Below are 22425 nucleotides of genomic sequence, written 5' to 3'. Positions count from 1 at the left end.
ATCTTAGGGTCTGACATCAGTGCTTTCATACACAAACCTTTTCTCATCTCGTTTTTTCTCCCATAATTTCTCCATAGCCACCCCTGTCTCCCTCTTCTCTCTCCGCCTGTAGCCAACCTGGACTACATTGCATATTGCAATCGGACACTGTTTACTGTTTTGCATTTTGCATTTCACTTTTTACTTCACTCAGGGGTGACTGTGGCTCTAAATATTTAATTAGGCTTGAATGAAAGGGATCAATCACATTGATTGGTTCTCTAGGCTGACACCACAAGCTGGCAGAACCACTGTAAGCTGATGGTGTTATTTTTGGACTAACAAGGTAAATTCCTCCAAAGTGTTCATGTAGAGAATCACAGTCTGATCACGCCCATTGCATTTACACCTGGCATTTCTCCCTGCATTGTGATCAGATATCATTTCTCCTGTGGTCTATGCAAAGCAGGTGAGTAGGTGTGGCATTATAAACAAAAACAAACATGGCAGATGCAGGTTCACTAGATGAGGCACCTTACAGTCTGAATTTACTTTTCATTTCAGGCATAAAGTGTGGCATTTCACCCACCAGAAGATGAGAAGTTCTACAGCTGCAGTGGAAGTGTCAATATGGATGAGATAGAAAACAGATACTGTAATGTTCTTTATTGTATGCGCATATAGATCTTAACTGAATATACCAATGCTATTTTAATTCATGGTGTAAGTTGACAACAATTATAGTATATTAGTTTATAGTTCTGTAATACATCTGCATCGACAGGTCACGTGTTCCACGGCTGCCATTGTATAATTTTTTTTTCTTTAATATAACAAAATTCACAGCAGAGAGATGACAGGAAATCTTGGGAGAAAGAGAAAACGACATGCAACAAAGAACCTGAGCTAAATCAAAACCATCCTTTTCATAGCCTCAACCCCTTGGTAACCAGACGTCCAGTGTCAAACAGAAACATGAGCACAGCCTATCCCTGATAGCTCTTTTCTCTGCTCCACTTTCAGCCATAACTATCTCAATTATTTTTTACAATATGTTTAATACCAAAACATATTTAATTCAACAGAAACTTATACTAGAAACAGAGCTTCTCTTTGCTTCCAATAGTGGCTGTGCTACTACTAATAATACAATTGATAATACTAGTAAGTGTTAAAACCAGGATTTTGTGTATATTCAATAATAATTCAATCAATAAAACTTAAATTATGACAGGATCATTTCAGGAAGTGATTCAGCTCAGTTCATTCACCCAAATGATTGGTAATTTTGAACAAAGCGTTCGCTAACAACGCAGCACTACTTGAGAGGAAAGCTGAAACCTTTATTTTAAGCATCTAGAGGAAGATTTCGATGTATGGTATTTCTGCATCTAACAGTAGTCTGGTATCCAGCAGGACAACAATTAAAGTTACATCCACAACACATGTGATTAATGTTAATGTACACACAATATCTGTACACTTCATAATGCAAATTGTGTGCAAAACACAAAATTTATGTTGGTCAATACAAAATAATGATGTTTTTACCCAATCTGAGTTTACATATGTAGTGTGTGAGTGTATGTGTTTGTGTTGTCTGCATGTCAGTGTGTGAAAAAGGAAGGAAGAGAGAACGCGGAGTAGGAGGGGCTGAATAAAAGATTGAGAAACATTTTACTCATTCAAGAAAAGCAGTGATCATTGTTTCTATTGTGGTGGTGGCTACAAACAAATAGACATTTGAAATTGTAGCAAGCTAGAGATGTTTGCTTACTCTTGGCAGTGGCTGACAGAGAAAAGGGAGTGAGCAGAGTTGGGTTGGACTGACCGAATTAATGTATATATAAAGTCTCCTTCCCCTGATCTGTGTGATAGCTGATCGCTCATGGATAAACAGTGCTAATATGTGCCATCAAGTAATGAGGAGCAAATCAAGCTCTACTTCAACACCAAGCAGTACTGTAGCGGTGAGAAAGAGACAGAGTGATGGAGAAAAAATGAAGAGGCTGGATGGGGGGGGGGGGCAAGAACCTTGACAGTTAATTATCTGGAGAATATGGCAATCAGAGCAGCAATGAGTATTTTTGAGCATTTCTCTGTTATTTGGTCCTTCGAGATGTGCCGTCAAATTCTTTCAGCAGACACTCTGCTGAAGCCTGAAGGCCTCTCAGCTCCTCCCGGCTCAGCTGTATCCATTGCCCACCATTTCAATGATTATTCACCCTGACAGAAATGTATCTCCAGTTGCCTGGAGTCACACTTTCATTCAAGTAGCTGAGTTTTTGTTATCACCATCTGTCTATACATTAGGAGACTTTAAAATAACCTTTCATTCTTCCTGCACTCTAAAAGTTGAATAGAATTTTGTTTGGGAAGTTCAAACTCACTGATGGTAAAAAGTTGTAGACACCCTCCATTTGTCAGTTTCTGAAGAATATTTTTACTGCAGAGGATGTCAAATATTGTTCAGAAAGTTCTCAACACTGCTATATAAGTTCTCTAAAATGTGTGGCACATGCAGGTTGCTTTGCTATCTCGTTCTGTACAGTTCATCCAAAGCCAGCTTAATGGGATTTAAGTCCTTAGAAGTCAGCATGTTGTACATAACTTCTTGTGTTTAGGGTGTGTCATATTTAGGTAGTCTCTGTAGTATCTATACCTGAGAAAATGTCACTAATGGTGAAATATTTGAAGAGGTTATATTGTCTGTCAGAGAAATTTTGTTGTAAACATACTCCATGACCAGCTACCACCACGATCACCATCCATGATCGATCCACAGTCCACCATCGCCATTAAAGAAAAATCCCCTGCACCCGACATGGAGTGCTGTTTTCTTCAAAATCTGATCCTCTACCAGAGGCCTGGGAGCTTGAGGGTTGTGCTGTGTTTCTTAGTCTTTATTTGGACTGCACACTTCTGGACAGAGGCTTCTGATGTTGTATCTGGGGTCAGCTGGAGCCACTCTCCCTCACAGCCCCGAAAGCCCAAATAATGCTTCTGCCTTAACCTACACGTAGACGTTTTTCCTACGCAGATCCCTATGCCGTACCTTGATGTTAACCTCCCCAAAAAATGTACTATGCAAGAACGAAAGAGCTGTATTTGGTCTGCTTGATAGCATTGCATTTCCGCCGCCATTTTTGAATTGAGGTGAAGGAACGAACATGAACGAGATCTGTCTTTTCTTCATTGCAGTTCTTTGAGAAAAAGTAATTGCTCTTCAACATCTGCACAATCTCCAACACGATCCGCTTTGTAGCACTTCCCATTATTCTGAAGTAAACAGACGACAGAGAATTTGTAAATAAGCAGACCAGAAATCAAAAGACCCTCAACATTTGGAACTCTACAGCCACTAGAATTTCAGCAGTTTAATTGCGGCATGACTCACATACACCTCAGCACAGCTATAAATGTTCGACCCCGTGCATGGACTATGTGTGTACCTACTGCGTAGCTTCGACGAAGAAGTAATAATTGGGATAAATGGTCCTACTACCACAGGAATCACTTTGAAGTTCATATTTCCTCATTCGTTCTAGCCCTTGATACCACTCGATCTTCTCGTTCTCCTTTTTCCTGATATAACTGTCTGCTGGGATCTCCACATTTATCACGACTGCCCTCTTCTGTTCTTTGTCCACAACCACTATGTCCAGTTGGTTAGTCAGCTGTTTGTCAGCCTGGAATCTGAAATCCCACAGGATCTTAGCTCTGTTTTTCTCAACCACATGCACTGGTCTGTTCCATCACAACTTAGTAATCATCAATCAATCAATCAAATTTTATTTGTATAGCCCAAATTACAATTCATCTCATAGGGCTTTAACAGGGTGTGACATCCTCTTTCCTTAACCCTCAGCAAGAGTAAGGAAAAACTACTAAAAACCCTTTTAACAGGGTAAAAATATGTAGAAACCTCAGAGAGAGCCACATGTGAGGGATCCCTCTCCCAGGACGTGCAATAGATGCCACGTGCAGGAGAACATCATCAATAATCAAAGTCTCTAGCAGCATTTGATGAGGGTAGACATCCCGAAGGACAACCCCAACATGACATGCCAAGCAGTCCGGCTGCAAGCACAGTCCATGCTTAGCAACCATCTAGACCACGATCCACCATCCAGACCAGACGCCACTCCAGTCCTCAGTCACCGTCCACCACCGCCCACCAGCCCGTGCCCAATGCCAACGCGACACAGGGTCCGCCACCAGCACCACGATCAGCCCACATGACTCAGAATCCGCCACACTGGATCCAACACCGCGACCCCCGGTGCGCGATCCACAAACTGCAATCCATGGTGCGGCGACAGAGGCCCTGGATCTGCGGGTGATAAAGCAAAGGGATTCCGGGGAAGGGGGATAGGGATGGAGAAGAGGAAGGAGAAGCTGGAAAGAGAAGCTCTTTGTGTCATGTGTCATAAAATAGAACAAGTACCGTTCTGGCGCACTAATTAGCTCTAAGAATAAGCTTTATCAAAAAGGAAGGTTTGAGCCTACTTTTAAACGAAAAGATGGTGACTGCCTCCCGAACTGAAAGTGGTAGATTATTCCACAGCCGAGCGCTTGATGGCTAAAAGCTCTGGCTCCTACTCTACTTTTAGAGAATTTAGGGACGACAAGTAGGCTTGAATTCTGGGAGCGGAGTGCTCTAGCGGGTTTATAAGGTACTAACAGCTCTTTAAGGTAAAAAGGCGCTATATTATTAAGGGCCTTGAAGGTGAGGAGGAGAATTTTAAATTCTATTCTAGATTTAACTGGAAGCCAGTGTAGCGATGCTAATATTGGAGAAATGTGCTCTCTTCTCTTTGTTCTCGTCAGGACACGTGCTGCGGCATTTTGGACAAGCTGTAGAGTCTTTAACGACTTACTGCTGGAGCCTGATAATAATGAATTACAATAGTTCAGTCTCGATGTAACAAAGGCGTGGACTAGTTTTTCTGCATCTTTTTGTGAAAGGACATGTCTAATTTTTGAAATATTACGCAAGTGGAAAAAAGCGGTCGTAGAAATTTGTTTTAAGTGACTATTAAAGGATAAATCAGGATCGAAGATCACTCCCAAGTTCCTGACTGTTTCATTGGAAGCAAGGGCAATGTCGTCTAGCGCAGCTATATCATTAGATAATGTGTCTCTAAGGTGTTTGGGGCCAAGTATTATAACCTCTGCTTTGTCTGAGTTTAATAAGAGAAAATTACGTTGGGTCATCCAGGTTTTAATGTCCTTGAGACATGTTCAAAGTTTAGTTAATTGATTACTTTGTTCAGGTTTTATTGACAAATATAACTGGGTGTCATCCGCATAGCAGTGGAAATTTACCGAGTGTGTCCTGATAATGTTTCCTAGTGGAAGCATATATAATGAGAATAAAATTGGGCCGAGCACAGAGCCCTGTGGAACACCATGGTTAACTTTGGTGCGCACAGATGACTCATCATTAATTTGCACAAATTGGGAGCGATCAGAAAAATACAATTTAAACCAGTTAAGGGCGGTTCCATTAATATTAATTAACTGTTTGAGTCTTAGTAATAAAATTTGATGGTCAATTGTGTCGAATGCTGCACTGAGATCTAACAGAACGAGGACAGACACAAGTCCCTGATCTGAGGCTATTAAAAGGTCATTAGTGACTTTTGCCAAGGCTGTCTCTGTACTGTGATTGGCTCTAAACCCAGATTGAAAGTCTTCATATATATTATTTTCCTGGAGAAACTCACACAGCTGATTGGCAACAACTTTTTCTAAGATTTTAGAAATGAAGGGGAGGTTAGATATTGGCCTGTAATTGGCTAAAACCTCTGGGTCTAGGGTGGGTTTTTTGAGTAGGGGTTTGATGACAGCTATTTTAAAAGACTGTGGTACATAACCTGATGATAATGACAGATTAATAATGTTAAGTAACGAACTATCAATTAGGGGCAGAATTTCTTTAAGTAATTTGGTAGGAATGGTATCTAAGATACAGGTTGTTGGTTTAGAACCTGAGATCACGGGTGATCAGAGATAAGCTGTCTAAGTAATTGGTAGGATTCTGAGCCGTTTCTGAGATCTCTGTTGTTGGGAGGGTATTAGTGCCAATTGAGGGCAGGAGATGGTTGATTTTATTTGTAATAGTTTGAATTTTATCATTAAAAAAGGTCATAAAGATATAGTAACTCTACTCAATACTTGGCACAGATATTTCCCACTTGCTTATGCCTCTCAGTGTACGCTATACCGGCCTGCATCTTACACCCTTCCATTATTTGCTGGACTGTTTCAGGGGTGTTCTTGCATACCATGCACATTGTCTGCTTTGGGCCTGTTCTTATGCAGCCTTGTTTAGTGCCTCTGTAATGTCTGTCAGCCTTTCCCAGCTACTGGTTGGATCTCCTGATATCACCCACTTCCTCTTTCTGTCGGTGGTACATATTGTGGGGGGCTATGTGTTGTTCAATAGTGCTTAAAAAGTGTTACCATAGAATGGTGTGCCTTTCGGCACTCAATAAATTTGGTAATCAAAATACAATATAAAACATTAATATTTAAAATATTAATACTAAATCATATCTTTAATTGGTTAAAGTTGTCTTCGGGCACGACCCTTCAAAGAAGGGAAAAGATAGCCAATTTATTGATTAAGATCAGCCTCATTTAGACCAAGTTAGAAATCTCAATATTTTACCATTAAAGATTATATAATGAACAGTGAAGGTTATGGAGTTCTTAACAGTGTAGCAGTTTGCAAAATTCACTTATGCAACATTAATGAAAGAACATTTGTGAAAGAAGAACATTTATTATGAACATAATAAAGTATAAAAACACAAATTACTAAACAATCAAACTAACTAACAAGGATGTGTATGTGAGCGTGTGTGTGTGTTTGTATGTAAATTAGGGAGCTTTCAAAATGGCAAAATTTAATTGGCTGAAACTTAATACTGACTGTCAGTACAGGGGTTACCTGTGTTGGTTATGGCAGTGAGGAACGAGCTCTGGATCGCCTGTGTTGTGGCTCAGGGCTGTAACGCACTGCGGAGCCAGACTCTAAGTGTCCTTCAGAGGCGCTGTCACTGTGTGCTCGATCATAACCCTGTTTTGAACTGTACTCAGAGATGCTGTCGTCATCTTCCGAGTAGTGGTAGTTTGTTTGGGCCAGAATGTCAGAGTACGGCTTCCTGCAGCTTCTACTGTGGGAGTGCCTATCTCTGGGAAGTTGGTGGACAAGGTGGAATATGCTCTGTGTCCCCACGCTGCCTGTTGTCCCCCCCCCCTCTTTTTGTTGTGAGGGGGGCATTTTGAGGCTGCAGACAAATTTGAAAGGCTCGGTTGCACCAATTGTAGCCTTGAGAGTGATAACAGTTTCCCAAACCATCTGTGACATCTTCCTGATCTGCAGCATTGAAGCTTTTCCTTGCTGTGTCATCAGTATAACATGTGTGCGTATACATGGATGTAGGTTACATAAGAACATGGCCTTGAAGGTGGGATTTTCTTCTAGGCCTGACCTTCTCTCTTTCTGTTGCATTTGACACATCACTTAAGCTGAGATCTAGTTCTCTAAAGTAATTATAAATGTTATGATTACAGTTGTCGGGATCAAATTGTTCAATATCTTTAGCTAGAAACTCTAGCAGCTCAAAGCGCGGAGACTGTGGGGTCCAGACACGTGCATCTCCTGCTACAGGTCTCTCTGGTTGAGGGGGAGGTGCTAAAACATTTTTGAATGTTGAAGTCCCCCCTTTCGAGAGTTGTGCACGTACAAATGTGTAATGCATCAGTGGATGAGAAGTGGGAGATGGAGTTTCTTGACTTTCTCAGAACAAAGAGAACATGTTGCATCCTGGGAGACTGAGGTCCATGCCTTTCTCAAGACAGAGCTTTTGACTTGACATTAAGGCTGAAAATTGGTTTCCCAAAAACCATGGCCCAACACATGGTAATGGCTCCTCTTTGTTCTCCTCATCAATATTGGGGTACTGCTGTCTGCTGAGGTATTCAAGGTATTTTTATATATATATATGTATATATATATATATATATCAAAATACATACATTATATATATAAATATATATACACTGTATACAAATTTAACACCTAACTTTATCTGATACTCAGTTCCAGATTAATACAATCTATTTTTTTTTGGCGTAAAGTAAAATAATTATTAATACCAACAACTTTATATAATTTGGTACTGAACATCAAACTTAAACTAATTCATAAATACCAAAAACATATATCTCAATCTGGAAATGATTGACAGGATGCGATTAAGACAACATGGTTGCTTGATGGCTGACTGCTAGTTATCTCCTGGGCTTCAGTTGAGTTAATCCCTGTCATAGATCAGGACCTCTCTGTCATGTTTCTTATGTAGCCGCCTTGGGGAGAAATTCTCAATCAAGTATCGGATGAATATATGGCTTGTTGTATGGCTGATTGTCCACATAAAAAGCTAATAGATGAAAATAACTGAATGTTAGCCTCACACTACCATGTATTATGTAGTATTACAGTGCAACAAAATCTGTGAGTCTTAAGAGATTCGTTGTGAACATATTCATGTAACTCAACAATTTAAGGTCCCAAATTTATACGTCCCAAAACATCAAAGCTGAATATCCAGGGTTGACGGTTCACAATGTGGGCAAGTCTGGGACTGAACCAAGGACCTCAAGATCTTCAGTCTAACGCTCTCCCAACTGATCTATCCCAGCATGCCAAACTGAGGGTATAGTAGTTTGAATTAAAAACTAATACGCGTAAATCAGCTTAAACAAAATGTGTGTGCCTTATGCAGAATACAATGTAGTGTCAAATTTGTTCAAAAATATTTAAAAACTGCAAAGGATTGTTGTGTTGTTAACTAATGCAGAGAAAGGAACTAAACCTGAGATAACAATGTGAACATTTGTGAAACACCTTAATTTGATCCGTATAATGTATAGTGAAACAGACCATGTAGTTACCATGTAGTTTACATTTTACCTTGATGTTCGTTTTATCATTATGCTTTGTCTTTAGGGGAGCCCACCCTCTCTCTCCTGTCATAAAATATTTGTTGGTTTCAACCAAATACACATACAATATATATCCTTCATATTGAATGACAATTTTCCAAAGAACGCTAACACAAGATTCGTTAGGAGGCAAGATATCAATATATTTAGAAAGTAGACTCCACCGTCCACAAAACAATAAACTGAATATAACCAATCTCAAAATGTCTCGTTTTCCTTGATACAATTTGTTTCATTTAGGACAGTTCTAAAAAATACCAAAAATAAACTCAGTTCAATTCAGCTTATTGAAACAGAAAAAGTCAATAAATTAAAATAAATCAACCTACAAAGAGAAAAACATTGAATCAGAAATAAATTGTTTTTGTTCTTAAAAGTTAGTTTTTTAGTCCAGTCACTGAGTTCTGACTGGGCTACTGCTTGGTTGTGTTTGAGTGATCGGCTTGTAGAAGGATAATTCTAGGAGGTGAAGTTGTCCACTGAGCCAGTTGACTGCTCGGCCTCTGGGTGTTAAAAACCATAACATAATGGTTTGTCACTACTGTAAGATATCGGCCCTTCAACCAATAGGATGACCCAGGATTGGTGGAGAGGATATGAAGAGGTCCAAACCAACATGGCACCTTTCCATTTAAGGACTTTGAGCAGTTAAATCAGCTATGAGAAACACGCAAAATTCCATGAGGTAAGAATGAACTGACTCTTCTTATTTGTCAAGAACTGCTTGTATGACACAACTGTATTGTTCAAATGAATTTGAATGAATGATGATGTCATTCAAATTTACAAAACACCAATGACTCCAATATTTCCAGATGTTTGGTAGGGGGTGGTTGCCTGTGTAACATTCACTTTGATGGCTCAATAATGTCATTTTCCATCATTTCCTACACTAATGACTGTAGCTAGGAGCTTGGCCATATATAATAACAATAAATACAAGCTAGCTAACCTTAACTCTAACATTCAACCAAGGGCAAAATATTGAAATCTACATTGGTCATTCATACAGTCTGCATACTACAGCTGAAACCCTTTCTCTATAACACATCAACCACACACTGCCATCAGGGGCCATGTCTACCTACTGTCCGTAGTAGGCAGACATGGCCGAAAATGATGTCAGTGACCGAAAATGATGTCAGGGAATTTATCATCAGCTATTAGTAACTTTGGTAGAAGATGTGACAGTGACTGGTAACTAACTAAGAGACCTAACCTAAGAGATAGTTTAGAACACTTTACAAAGAACATCCCCTGCACATCATTCCCATGAATGGGAAAAACACATTGTTTGGTGGAAAACCCAGAATCAGCCTGTGGAACACCTTTAGTGAGGATTTTTGCTGGTGGTGGTTCAGCTTCTCTACATCACTGAGGACTCTCTTCATGTTCAGGATTTTCTCCACTCTGTGCAGTCCCTCAGACCCTTGAATAACAAAAGGTGGGGCCCAATAAAACAGTCCATACATCAATGATATTGACCATTTTTATACAGTATATAGTTTTTGTGTCTCCCAAGTCCTGATAAGAGTTTAATGCCTCACTACCTTCTCTAAATACTTTACACAATTTCCTTCCTTAACAGGGTGTGACAACTTCTGAATTCAAGCCTCGACGTGCGTATGGGAAAGGTACCCATCCAAAAACATTTTAATCAAGGTAAATAAGTGACTAAGAGACCTATTCATAAGTGTGAATAAGACTTAGGCTAAGATCATTTTTCTGAAACAACCTACAACCTATGATAGCCATGGTAATGTTATGCTGATGATGCTCCACTGATTAGAATCCAAGACAGGAGACAAGGGATAGAATCATTCTCTCACCACCTGTTTTCAGCCAGTAAGCCAATGGAAAACCATCCTTTCATATCCACTGTAGATGATTACCAGCAGTTTCATCCACAGCAAAGTTTTCTCCTGTATATATGTTTAAACTGTATCATCTGCCTCCTAAATATGACCAATTTCACCAGCTTCGCAAAAAGGAGTCCATGTTGTCAGGTTAGAGTGGGCAGGCTTCCGGTGTGAGTCCACAGAATGTCTGAAGGTGCACATTTATTAACGGGAAAACATGAGATCCTCCGCAGGATTAACAACGAGTGGGTGTAATGTTTCTAACACGGGACAGACACAAAATATTGAAAACATTTAAAACAAAAAGAAAACAAATATCTCAGGAGGAAAAAGCAGTGTCATACACACGGAAAACACCAACAAAGATATTAAGAGAGCTTTTTTTTTATAAGGGTCAACACAGGTGGCGATCAAATCTCAGCAGTGGAATACGTACCCCTGTATGCTGCACCACCCATCGCCTCCACACCCTCATTGTTGTTCATGTGTGAAAGGTAACCTCCGGAGGAGTGTCCAGACTCAAGTTCATGTCAGAAAATGGCTAATCTGTAAAAAAAAATAATTTGAGGGTATTGTTTGGTCTCATTGACATCTGCCCATGATACCATATTTGTATTAATTTTCAATTTGTATCTCTATATTTGATTTAATTTATTTATATTAAACAGCCCCATAGCACCCAACATGTTCTACAAACCTTGTTCACATGATGCTTAGCATTTTTTAAATCCACTGGATATTTTAAACACCTCCTTGCATTCAGATACACCAGGCCCAGGTCTATTAGTCATTAGTATTTTGAGGATCATTCAAGTGTCATCTTTTATCTTGTTTTATCCTTTGAAAGTTCTGTATAAACATACGTCAGCCACGCAGTGAAAGCAGGCTCGCCTGATAATGAGACTTTTCTGATTCAGTCTAAAAATTGCCTTCTGCTTGCCCCAGGCCTGGCTGCTTCTCCTAAGGATTGCCCCGGGTCACAACCCTTCATTTGCTTTTTGGTTTACAGCCATTACACAAACACACACACACACACACACACACACACACACACACACACACACACACACACACACACACACACACACACACACACACTGGCCTCTCCAGCAGTGGTTTGTGATGACTTCTACATTACAGCAGTAATGTCTCCTCAATTCAGGGCTTGTCTGGTCTCTTGATTTTGTGTTGAAAGACTCCTGCACAACTTCACCGCTCAGCACTCCTTCTTAGGATAACATACAAACAACAGAATTAAAGAGGCTTAATTCCCGCTGTCTATTTTATGAACTCTTACTTTGTCATGGGAGTTGTCAAAAGCCGCTAAACATTTCACCATAACTCCCCATCGTCCCTAATCTTGACCAAGGTGATTAGTAAGAATTTATACTGTTTTGTAATTATGAATTACAATGGCATTAGCTTGTTTATTTGCCACAGCTATATGTTGAAAGTAAAAGTAATGTCCTAATGCACAAGTACAGTTTCCACGTGCGTATGAGCATCAAAATGGAAGTTGAGTCAAGGGCAACTTCACAATTACCATTGTCATTTATGTCAGTCACCTGGCAGATTATCCACAATTTTAATGCACAAATGTCCCAAAAATTATGATCAACAGGACATAGTGGGACATGACAGAAAAATTGTAGTTTCTGGAGCTTGCAGTCAAGCTTGCTTCCAGAGACATAGCCTACTGCGGCCACAAGAGAGCAGTAAATTACAAGATGAATGCAAACAGGCAATAGGCCTTTTTCACAGAAGACATTTTGAGGAAAAGCACAGGAATAAATAATGAAAGTATTTACTTGGACTCTTAAATGTTATTCATTATGATCTGGAAACTCTTGGTCTTTCCTGCCATGACAAGTCTACCATATTTCCTCTGAAATTTCCATATTTCCATATTTCCTCTATTGGACAGCACAGGGAAGGCGAGACTACCTTATCTTTCATGTCTATTTTAAGCTTAACTGGTCAAATACTTCCTTTTCGTAATGGCACACCACTACTCTCTAATGACTGGCCAAGACCCAAACAGTCTTAGAGCTGAGATTCATTTGAGGGAGGAGAGCCACAGAGACATGCCCGGGCTGGAAGCATGTACGGTGTAAGGTCAATCTTTCTGGTCAATATATGGACAGTTTGGACACAAATAAGCACAGAACAGGCCCAGGCTGTCCACCCACTCTCTGAAGCTTATCTACCTTCTGGCCAGAAATACCGAGGGTTGCACCATAACTCTCCCACAGCTGCATCGGCAAAGGATGTAGGAGGGCGGGATTTGTGTGACAGAAGTTTCCTGTTTATAAAATACAACATATACAACATGATATTTTTTCATCCCTTTTAAGATCAGAACTTTTAAAACCGCTTGCTAACAGTCAACCGTGTGCATTAGTTAGTCACATTCTCTAACGTTGATTGAACGGGACCAGAGATTTAAAGGCTTATCTGGAATGTAGGATTTTATCACAAAGATGCCAAATTTGTAAATAGCTGAAAATTGTGGTGTTGTTCAAAGTGCCGCAGACACCACCCTGCCTCCGCTCAGCACCATACATGTCCCTTTTGCTCCCTGATGGCCCTCTCGGCACATAATAACTGCATCCCTTATTCTGCTGACCTCCTGAACCTTAAGAAGCATCAGAAGTCCAGGTAGAGGCTCTAGTTATGCAAAGATCTGTGAATCAGGGCCAGAGGTCACCCATCAACAACCCACAGTGGAGTGTCTGTGACTGGACTTGGAAGCTACTGCTTGTTAGCGTAGACTTCGAGCTCCTTAGTCATACAGGATAGACCACTGTTACTCATTAATGGTATCTGCAGAGGCTCCGGTGTGGCAGATGTCCATGTACTGAAAAGCTTGTGCAGTAGCTAATAAACTTGTTTGATGTGTGGGAAACAAGGTTCCAGCAATTGGCGTTTTGTTGGGTGTGTCCAAATGTGAACATATTCTCACATTACAATTGTCAATGTTCATCACTTCCCTTTTGTTTATAATGTATTGATAAAAATAGATATGTCATTTTAAGATGTATTAAAAATAAAAAGAACTGTGCTATTTTCAAAGTGTTCTGAGTAGCTAAAGTGCTATAGTCACTACATGTTAATATTAAGATCAGAAATGTTTTATTGTTTCAGACAGAGGTGGGAGGCGAAGAACCTGTCTGAACAGATGCGCTTGATTACAAAGTTCAGAGCCGCCAGCTTTTTCTCAGGAAGCCTCTGTCTTTTAATGTTTACAGCATCATGCGGCAGATGTTTCATCGCTCTATAGTGGCAGTATCATCTTCCACGATGCAGTGTGCTGGTGCAGCAGGTTGAGGGCAGCTGACACTAACACACTCAACGGGCTCATCAGGAAAGCTGGCTCTGTCCTGGGAGTGGAACTTGAATCTCAGGTGGAGGTGACAGAGGGGTATGCTGAGGAAACTACTCAGTATAATAGAGATTGCTACTCACCCTATGTCACACTGGTGTGACACTGCAGCACCTTAAGTGGTAGAATAAGACTTCCTGTTGCCGTCAAACTGTACAACTCCCCCCAGGGAGGACCATTGATAATCGGATGCCTAGAAGTAATACCAACAACAAATATAATAGAAGTGCAATATTACTACCTGTGTGCAATATGTGTAATATTAGGGGAGAGCGGGGTAATGTGAGACACCCCCTGTATATAGGCAACGGTACACATTTGTGGTCATGTGACCATTATGTTTTCAAGCCCCTCCCATTCCCCTCTTGCCATGAATGAAAAGTTGGTGCTGATGCTGATGCTGATGGTAATTGTTTTTTCACAAAAATTAGTTTTTTGCATGTAAAAGTACATTTTCTTGCTTTGAACTTAATCAACTGTTGTCAAAACAAATTGATTCAGGTAGAAAAACTACCTGACTACATACATGTTGATAAACTTCCAACATATAAAACCATGTGATGGATGCTAGCTGAAGATTAGCCTGAATTGCTAAGAGATGTTGACTGTGGGGTAAAGTGAGACAAATGCTGTGGGGTAAAATGAGACATGAAGCACAAGTTAAGTTTAGTCTTAAACATATTTTAGTGTAATATTACATTACATATGTTTTATTTTTAAATGTCATAAACTTTGTAGAAAAGCCTTCATGCCAAGAAACTACACCAGGAAGACAACCTGGGGCCGAACACCCATCGCAGATATGGTGAGTGCAGCCGCTGAGGTCATGCAAGGAAAGAAGTCCTTAAGAAAAGCTGGAAGGGATAGAAATATTGATAAGACAACCCTCAAAAGATTACTAAAGAAAAAAGAGAAAGGGGAAGTAAAATCAGTAGCCTGGGGTGCAGTAGTTGAGGCAAAGAGAATATTCACAGATGAGATGGAGGAGGAGCTTGCCAAACACTTGAAACAACTAGCTTGTCTGGTCTCTTGATTTTGTGTTGAAAGACTCCTGCACAACTTCACCGCTTAGCACTCCTTTTAGGATAACATACAAACAACAGAATTAAAGAGGCTTAATTCCCGCTGTCTATTTTATGAACTCTTACTTTGTCAAGGGAGTTGTCAAAAGCCGCTAAACACTTCACCATAACTCCCCATCGTCCCTAATCTTGACCAAGGTGAACTGGCATTTGAATACGCAGAGAAAAACAATATCCCAGTCCCTGCCAAATGGACAGAGAAACAATGTGCAGGTAAGTTAGGGTATGCAAGAGATCACATGAATCATAATAATCATAAATGTGCTTAATTGACCAATCCCCATGATGCTGTTACTAGTCCAATATTAGTTTTGGAATGTGTGGTTGTCAATCTTGCTGTCAGGATTTTAACTATTACAACATGTGTTGTTATGGTAGTTTTAAAGTGGAAAAAGTAAGTGGATCACTTTACCCCCTTGATTTCTCTGGTCTTTCTCACTTTACCCCTTAGCTGGGGTAAAGTGAGACACAAGACCACTTTTTAAAAAACATTCATATTTTCACGTCCATTTCTCGTGAAGACATTCTGATCATATCCATTGCTAAGAAACATCCTGATTTAATGGGAAATGTGTAAATTTTTACTGATATATCATTTTAGCTCGCCTAGAGGGGAGCAAATGTGAAAAAAGTCTCACATTAACCCGCTCTCCCTTATAGTTTTTTTCATTGCCATAATATTTTATATCATGTGCAGTATCCCATATTGCACCTTTCATTGACTCAAGTAACTTGTTAATATTATTCTCATTTCCATTGTTTTTACTATTTGGCGTGCTTCTGCATCACTCTGTAGACACTTTTTATTTTTGTTTCATATATTCAACACACATCATAATATCCTAATATTTATTTGTTTAATCATTGTCTCTTATCATACTATATTGTTGATACTATAATCTTAGAGCAAGCCGGCACAATCATTTATTATCTTATTCAACCAAGGGCGTCACCGCAAAGACAATAATTAAATAACAGAAAAATAAAGATGAAGAATATGATTTTCGTTTGCAGGGGATGGAGCCTATCCCAGGACACACACCTGGAGCACATAGAGATTTATTAGAAATTCTAAAAAAAAGCCTTAAATAAAGAGCACCATCTCACAAGGAATCAGGAAATCTGGTAGTTCCAAATTTAAGCTTTTATTCGGTTCTTATATGGTCTTTATGGGATTTAAAGGATTAAGAAGTTACTGTTGAAATCTTCTTATCATCAATCATTTGCCATTTTGGTAAAATATCACACCATTGAGTCTTCAGTTTGAAACGCAAAACAATCCTTTACCATAACACAAGTATATTTCCCCTTATTACGGAGACATGTCCTGAAGAAACCCAAGCTTTCAACCCTCTTCCATCCTGCCATTGCAAATTGCTTTGTGTGATTAATTGGCTGCTAATAGTGTATTGATTTTTCTTTTTTTCTGTGACTGTCTCTCTCTATTACTATTGTGCAGTACATGTTGCTTTGCAGATGGCCTTGTGGCGCTTCAAACCCAATTCACTGCCTTTTGTAGGGCTGGCTTCTTTGAAAAGACGAGACCTTGCTGCTGGAAAAAGCTGCCCACGGTCAGTGTGCAACCCCCCCCTCCTCCTCTCTCTCTCTCTCTCTCTCTCTCTCTCTCTCTCTCTCTCTCTCTCTCTCTCTCTCTCTCTCTCTCTCTCTCTCTCTCTCTCTCTCTCTCTTCCCCTGCACTATTTCTCCATCTATCTGTACAACTGAATATCAGTCCAGTCTGAATTTTAGGCATTCATTTTAGATGAATGCTGTTGCCAAAATATGTCCATACAGACAAGTACAAAATAAATGGGTGTCATGTGAGTATTTGAATGCTAAGATTTTTGCAAATCAAGAATTTGATGGTGGATAATTAGACAGTGCCATCCTTCCGCATTTTTGATGCCAAACAATGTAATGGCTGTTATCAAACTATATAAACATCATAATTATTATTTCTATACACACTGTGTTCCATCTCTTCTTATTTCACACAACCACACACACACACACACAGACGTAATTCCTTTGTCTCCACTCCATCTTTTGGTTTTACCTCTAAAAGCTCCCGCTGAGGCTGAACAATGGGCCTAAAGCCGCAGCAACAGCAGTTGACATACCCCTGATTACCATCAGGGGTCACTATACCGCCGTGTAACAGAGTCAGTCCAACAGCTCAGCTCCTTTGTCTGCTATATACATTGAGGAACCGTCTCCATCCAAGATAAAACCATGTATGATTATTTTACCCCCCTGGTCGTCCCCTCAAAGACAGTGACAAACGCTTTGGATCCTTGAGAGATTTTAATTTCCTTTGACACTGGAGATTCATGCATGTCGAAGGCAGGAGCAGAAATGTAAATGTAATTGCTCTGTTGCGTCACTGAAATAAAGATGCAGCTGAAATGAAGCATTGGCGGAGCTGGTTCTTGTGTGGTGGACTTTTTTCAGATATGAAAAAGGAAAGAAGAATAAAATAAGGGCAAAATCGACTCAAACATAGTCATTATCACACACACGGGTCTATCGATTATAATCCCTTAATTTGTTTTAATCGAATTTACTGCCTGCAACATAGTTTTTCAGGCTTTTAGCATTTTAATGGAACTATTTTGAAAGGAAAGAAAGAACATGAAAGCTTGCTTGATGGTTATGTGTATTCCATGTCCTTTTCTGCTTTGACAAATAATGGCTAAATATCGGTGTGTGAGGATGTATGCGATAGAGAGAGAGGTCTGGACACCTACAGGGAATAAAATATTATCTGACCATATCTACAATAAAATAAACGAGTCTCCTTTACTCTCTCTAAAATAATTTCAAGTCTTACTAATTGAAAATGTCAGCTTGAAAAAGTCAAGGCCTGCTGCAGCGAGTTAAGAGACCATTTGGCATTAAGAAGACCTTAAATCAGCCCTGAGGAAATTGGTTTAATTTTTCCACTTTCTTTCAGTGTTCTTATTTTATCTCCCTCTCTCAATCTTTTTGCATGTTTGCTTGAGACCGATTCTAATGGCAGCTGCAGCATCCCTCCCTCTGAGGTTCACACTGACATGTTGGCATGGCTTGTTGAGTCTGACTTTTCATTAAAATGTGATCTGCTCTAGTCATTCAACAATCCTTCAACAATCGCTTGTTATTAATCATATTTCTCTTTTTTTTCATGTCAAATTGAAAAAGATAAATCATTTCATATATTTCAGTGATTGCTATGAAGGTGTTTGGCCGTGAAGCACTCTGTATATCAATTAATCCACCATTGCTCGGTGCCAGTGTGTCTGTCGGTGTCTGTGACAGAGTGAGAGAGAGGGAGAGAGGGAGAGGAATACAGTGTGTGCGTGTGTGTGAGTGTGTGTGTGTGTGTGAAATCAAATTATTCAATGGTTTTCCTCATAGTAGGTACACAGTCCGTCAGAAGACTGCTGATGGCTAAAGCTTTTCATTGCTGTGCAACGCCCCCCCACTCACTCTCTCTCTCTCTCTCTCTCTCTCTCTCTCTCTCTCTCTCTCTCTCTCTCTGTTTCTTTACATCTCTCTTTTTTCTAGTGTCTGCTCCCTCTCTCTCTCATCCTTCCCTGCATCCTGCCTCACCCCACCTTTCTCTCTCCATCTCTCTCCTCCTCTTTCGTCCATCCTCCCACCCCCATCCATCTCTACCTCCGTATCCCTCTCTCTCCTCTCTATCACTCTCTCGCAGATGCCACATCACACCACATGCTCTTCTGTTCGCTCCCTTTCTTTCCCTCTCTCTCTTTCTCTATCCCTCGTCCATCAGCTCTCTGCTCTCTCATTCGCTCAGCTGGCTCGTCACCGGCTGTCAGTTCATTTGCGGCGGCAGAGCAACAACTGGCTTCTTTCAGTGCTCGGAACGGAGAGGGAAAGGCGAAAGCAGCAGGAGGAGTGAAAAAAGTGGAGGAGGACAAGCAGAAGGCGAAGAAGGGAAGGAGATCTTTTGTTAAGCATTCATCCCTCCCCTCATCTCTCTCTGGCATCAGCAGCATCAGCACCACTGCCTCCTCCACCACTGCTGCTGCTCCCGCTGCTGGATCCTCCATCTCCTGCCAGGATCTGCCTCCTCTTTCTCCTCAGGGAGCTCTTCCTGGAACTGGGAGGGGGAGGGAGATCACCACCTCCCAGTTCTGCCGCGGACCCTCTGCAAGGCATCAGGAGAAGGGAAGGAAGAAAGGGAGGATGGAAGGAAGGGGAGGGAATTTTAGAAGAGGTGCATAGGGAGAGCAGAGGAAAGGCAACACCCTGGGTTACAGAAGAGCAGAGCGGAGAAGAAGAAAAGAGGGTAAGCGGCCACCACAGCACACAGTGGACCTGTTGTTGCAGTTGCACCATTCTATTTTAATTATTTTTATATGTCCACTCTTTTTCCCGCATTTTTATTTATTTGTATTTGTTCTGTTCTGAAATTCTTTCTCTGTGAACCTTGTCTTCTCTTTGCTTGTTTATTGCCACCAGTGTGTTTCACTCATCCTTTCTTTGCCATATCCTCTCCACTGTTATCAGAGACTTGAGTTCGAAGAATGAAGAGGTGGGTGTTAGTGAGTGAAAGGAGTGTCCAGTAAGTTAACAGGAAAAGAGGGAGAGAAATTGTTATTTCTAAGTGTGAAAGAAAAATAAAAGGAATCAAAGAAAACTCCTCCTGAGAGGGCAAATTCACTCCCATCCCATAATCATCTTTTCCCCGACAACCTGTGGTACTTTTGGTGTGAATGAAAGCAAAAGGAAAGAAATATTCCTGGTGTTTGATTTGAGCTTTAGCCACTGCTCTTAGAGTAATCCGAATAGTCTCAGGGGTGTTTCCACAGAACAATCAATGATTGCTAGCGGACCTGTGTGTGTGTGTGTGTGTGTGTCGGTGTGTGTGTGTATGTGTTGATGAGCTCTAGCTGAAGCCCTCAGGTTCTCTTTCCTCTACAGATGGCCTAGGCTGAGCCAGCCTCGCCACGGATCTGTGTATCTGTGTGTGTGTTTATGTGTGTGTGTGTGTGTGTGTGTGTGTGTGTGTGTGTGTGTGTGTGTTTGTGCTTGTGCTTTTATGTTTTGCTGTGGATGGTAAATCCCACTTCTTTGCAGCTCGGGGGGTTCTTGGGCAGGTGGATGAGTGGGGGTCTTCCTGGTTTGGCTTTCATGCATGTGTATGTTGATGCATTTGCTATTGTGTGTGTGTCCTGGTCCAAGTGGTCAATGTGGACGATAGCAGAGGGGAAAATAGACAAGAATCTAGAAAAGAAAAATTAGAGGGAAAAAAACTTAGCGTTTGATCATCTTTTTTTAATTTCTCCCAGTTTCATCTATTTGTTAAAAAAATGTTTTTCCTTCTAACTATCCTCTTATCTCTTTCCTTTCTTTTGCTTCTCTGTCCACACCTGCTCAGGGCTGTTGATTTCATCTTTTAATTTGTCCATCTTGCTTCAGCCTCATCTGCAGAGTCAGATTTTTGTTCTTCATTCAGATGAATGAATGTCTGTTTTCTGTATATATTTGTTGCAGATCTGCTCAGTTTTGTGTTGTTAAACTTTAAAAAAATTAAAAGGCATTATCCCTGTCAATTTATTTGACTTTGACATAAATCCAACAAATGACAGTAATTTCGGGCGTGCGTAGTAAAATTCAAATTTAGACCAGTTAATCTAGTGTTGGCCATCGGCATCGAGCAGACACACACTGTCAAGCCTATTCCTTTAACCAAACCTTATGCAGAGTAATTGTAAATATTGATTAGAGACAATTAATCAATGGAATGATTTTTGATCGGCTTAACTGGAGCATGCTCTTTGTATTCAGCTGGCTAGTTCAATTAGAATGGAATGGAATAAATTCGCTTGAACGTTTCATACATAATTGGCATAATTGGCCCGGCTCCAGCATTTAAACTCACAGCTTTAATTTGAAAATAAAGAAGAGCAAAAGTCATAGTAAGGATTTCTAAATTAACATTTAGAAATTAATTTAAGAGGAATTTTTAACATTTGATTTTTAAATCGGCTGACATGTCTCCATGAATTTTAACCAGACAGCAGTAATCAGCCTGAAGGGGGCAGGAGCGCAGACTGGTGTGCTGCCGCAAAAAGCAGCAATATTTTTATATAATCAAACAAATTAGTTCTCTGCATGCGCTGCAGCCTCCCTCCTGTGGTATAATCCATGTGTTGATTTCTGTCCTTGTGTTGCTGCAGGCGGGTGGTGGTGGTGATGTAATGGAGTGTGCAGGGCTATTGTCACACCATGGCAGCTCCCGGCTTGACCTCCCTAACCCTGCGTATCCCCTGTGTCCCCCCCCCCCCATTTCTAATTACACCCATACAGGGCCGAGCAGGAGCGTTGGCAGGGAACTGAATCTCACCGATGGATGACGACTTCCAGGAGACAGGGCCGGTGCCGGCAGGCCCTGGCATAGGTAAGAGGCTTGCTGTGGGGGGTTTGGGCTGCAAACCCCTCCCCCTTTCCTTGTCACTTCCACAGTTTAGTGCACTAAACCAGGAGAGTGAATCAAGCTAACCTCAGCTTTTACAGAACTTTTTCTTTTTTTCCCATTTCTCCACTCCCCACACGCTCCTGGCTCGGATTGAAAATACCACCATTGTCAATTTTCTCCTTCGCAGAGGAGCCATTGATGGAGCCTTGCCTCACGCTGCAGCAAGGCATCTTCAATCAATGCAACTGCCCCCCTTTCTCTATCTTTGTATGTGTCTGTTTGCCACTGGAGGCTGAAGGGAGGCTGCTCATGGTTGCGGTGATGGCCATGGTGGTGATGTTGGTGGTGGTGATGATGATGCGATGGCAGTGGCGCTGCTCACATGGTTTCTGGCTTAGCTCCCCATGCTTCCTGAAAGATTCTCTTCGGTGACGGGTATTCTTGGGTGGATAATACGGATCACGTTGTTATTGCTTAAGAATACGCGTAGTCGAGGAGAGTCCTCTCTTCGCCCACCCCAGCCCTGACACCCACCCGCCCACCTCACCCCACCCCGACAACCCCCCCCACCCCCCCCCACCCCACCCACCAAGGGAGGACTGTCAGGTTTGGATGAAGCCACACCTCCACTTTCCAACCTTCCAAAAAGAGAAACCCACCTTTCTTTGATCTGTACTG

At 41.0% G+C, this 22425-nt stretch overlaps 1 long non-coding RNA gene across 1 annotated transcript; it reads left to right on the top strand.

The window, feature by feature from the left end:
- The first annotated feature begins 19029 nt into the window (after window positions 1-19029).
- LOC133933091 (uncharacterized) lies at window positions 19030-22222 on the top strand. Its single transcript, XR_009912017.1, has 3 exons — window positions 19030-19614; window positions 21639-21729; window positions 21935-22222. It is a non-coding gene; the product is annotated as an uncharacterized LOC133933091 (long non-coding RNA).
- The last annotated feature ends 203 nt before the right edge of the window (window positions 22223-22425 follow it).

This window comes from Platichthys flesus, chromosome 21 (genome assembly GCF_949316205.1).
Source record: "Platichthys flesus chromosome 21, fPlaFle2.1, whole genome shotgun sequence".
Taxonomy (NCBI): domain Eukaryota; kingdom Metazoa; phylum Chordata; class Actinopteri; order Pleuronectiformes; family Pleuronectidae; genus Platichthys; species Platichthys flesus.
This window is presented reverse-complemented; position numbering and strand designations above follow the sequence as displayed.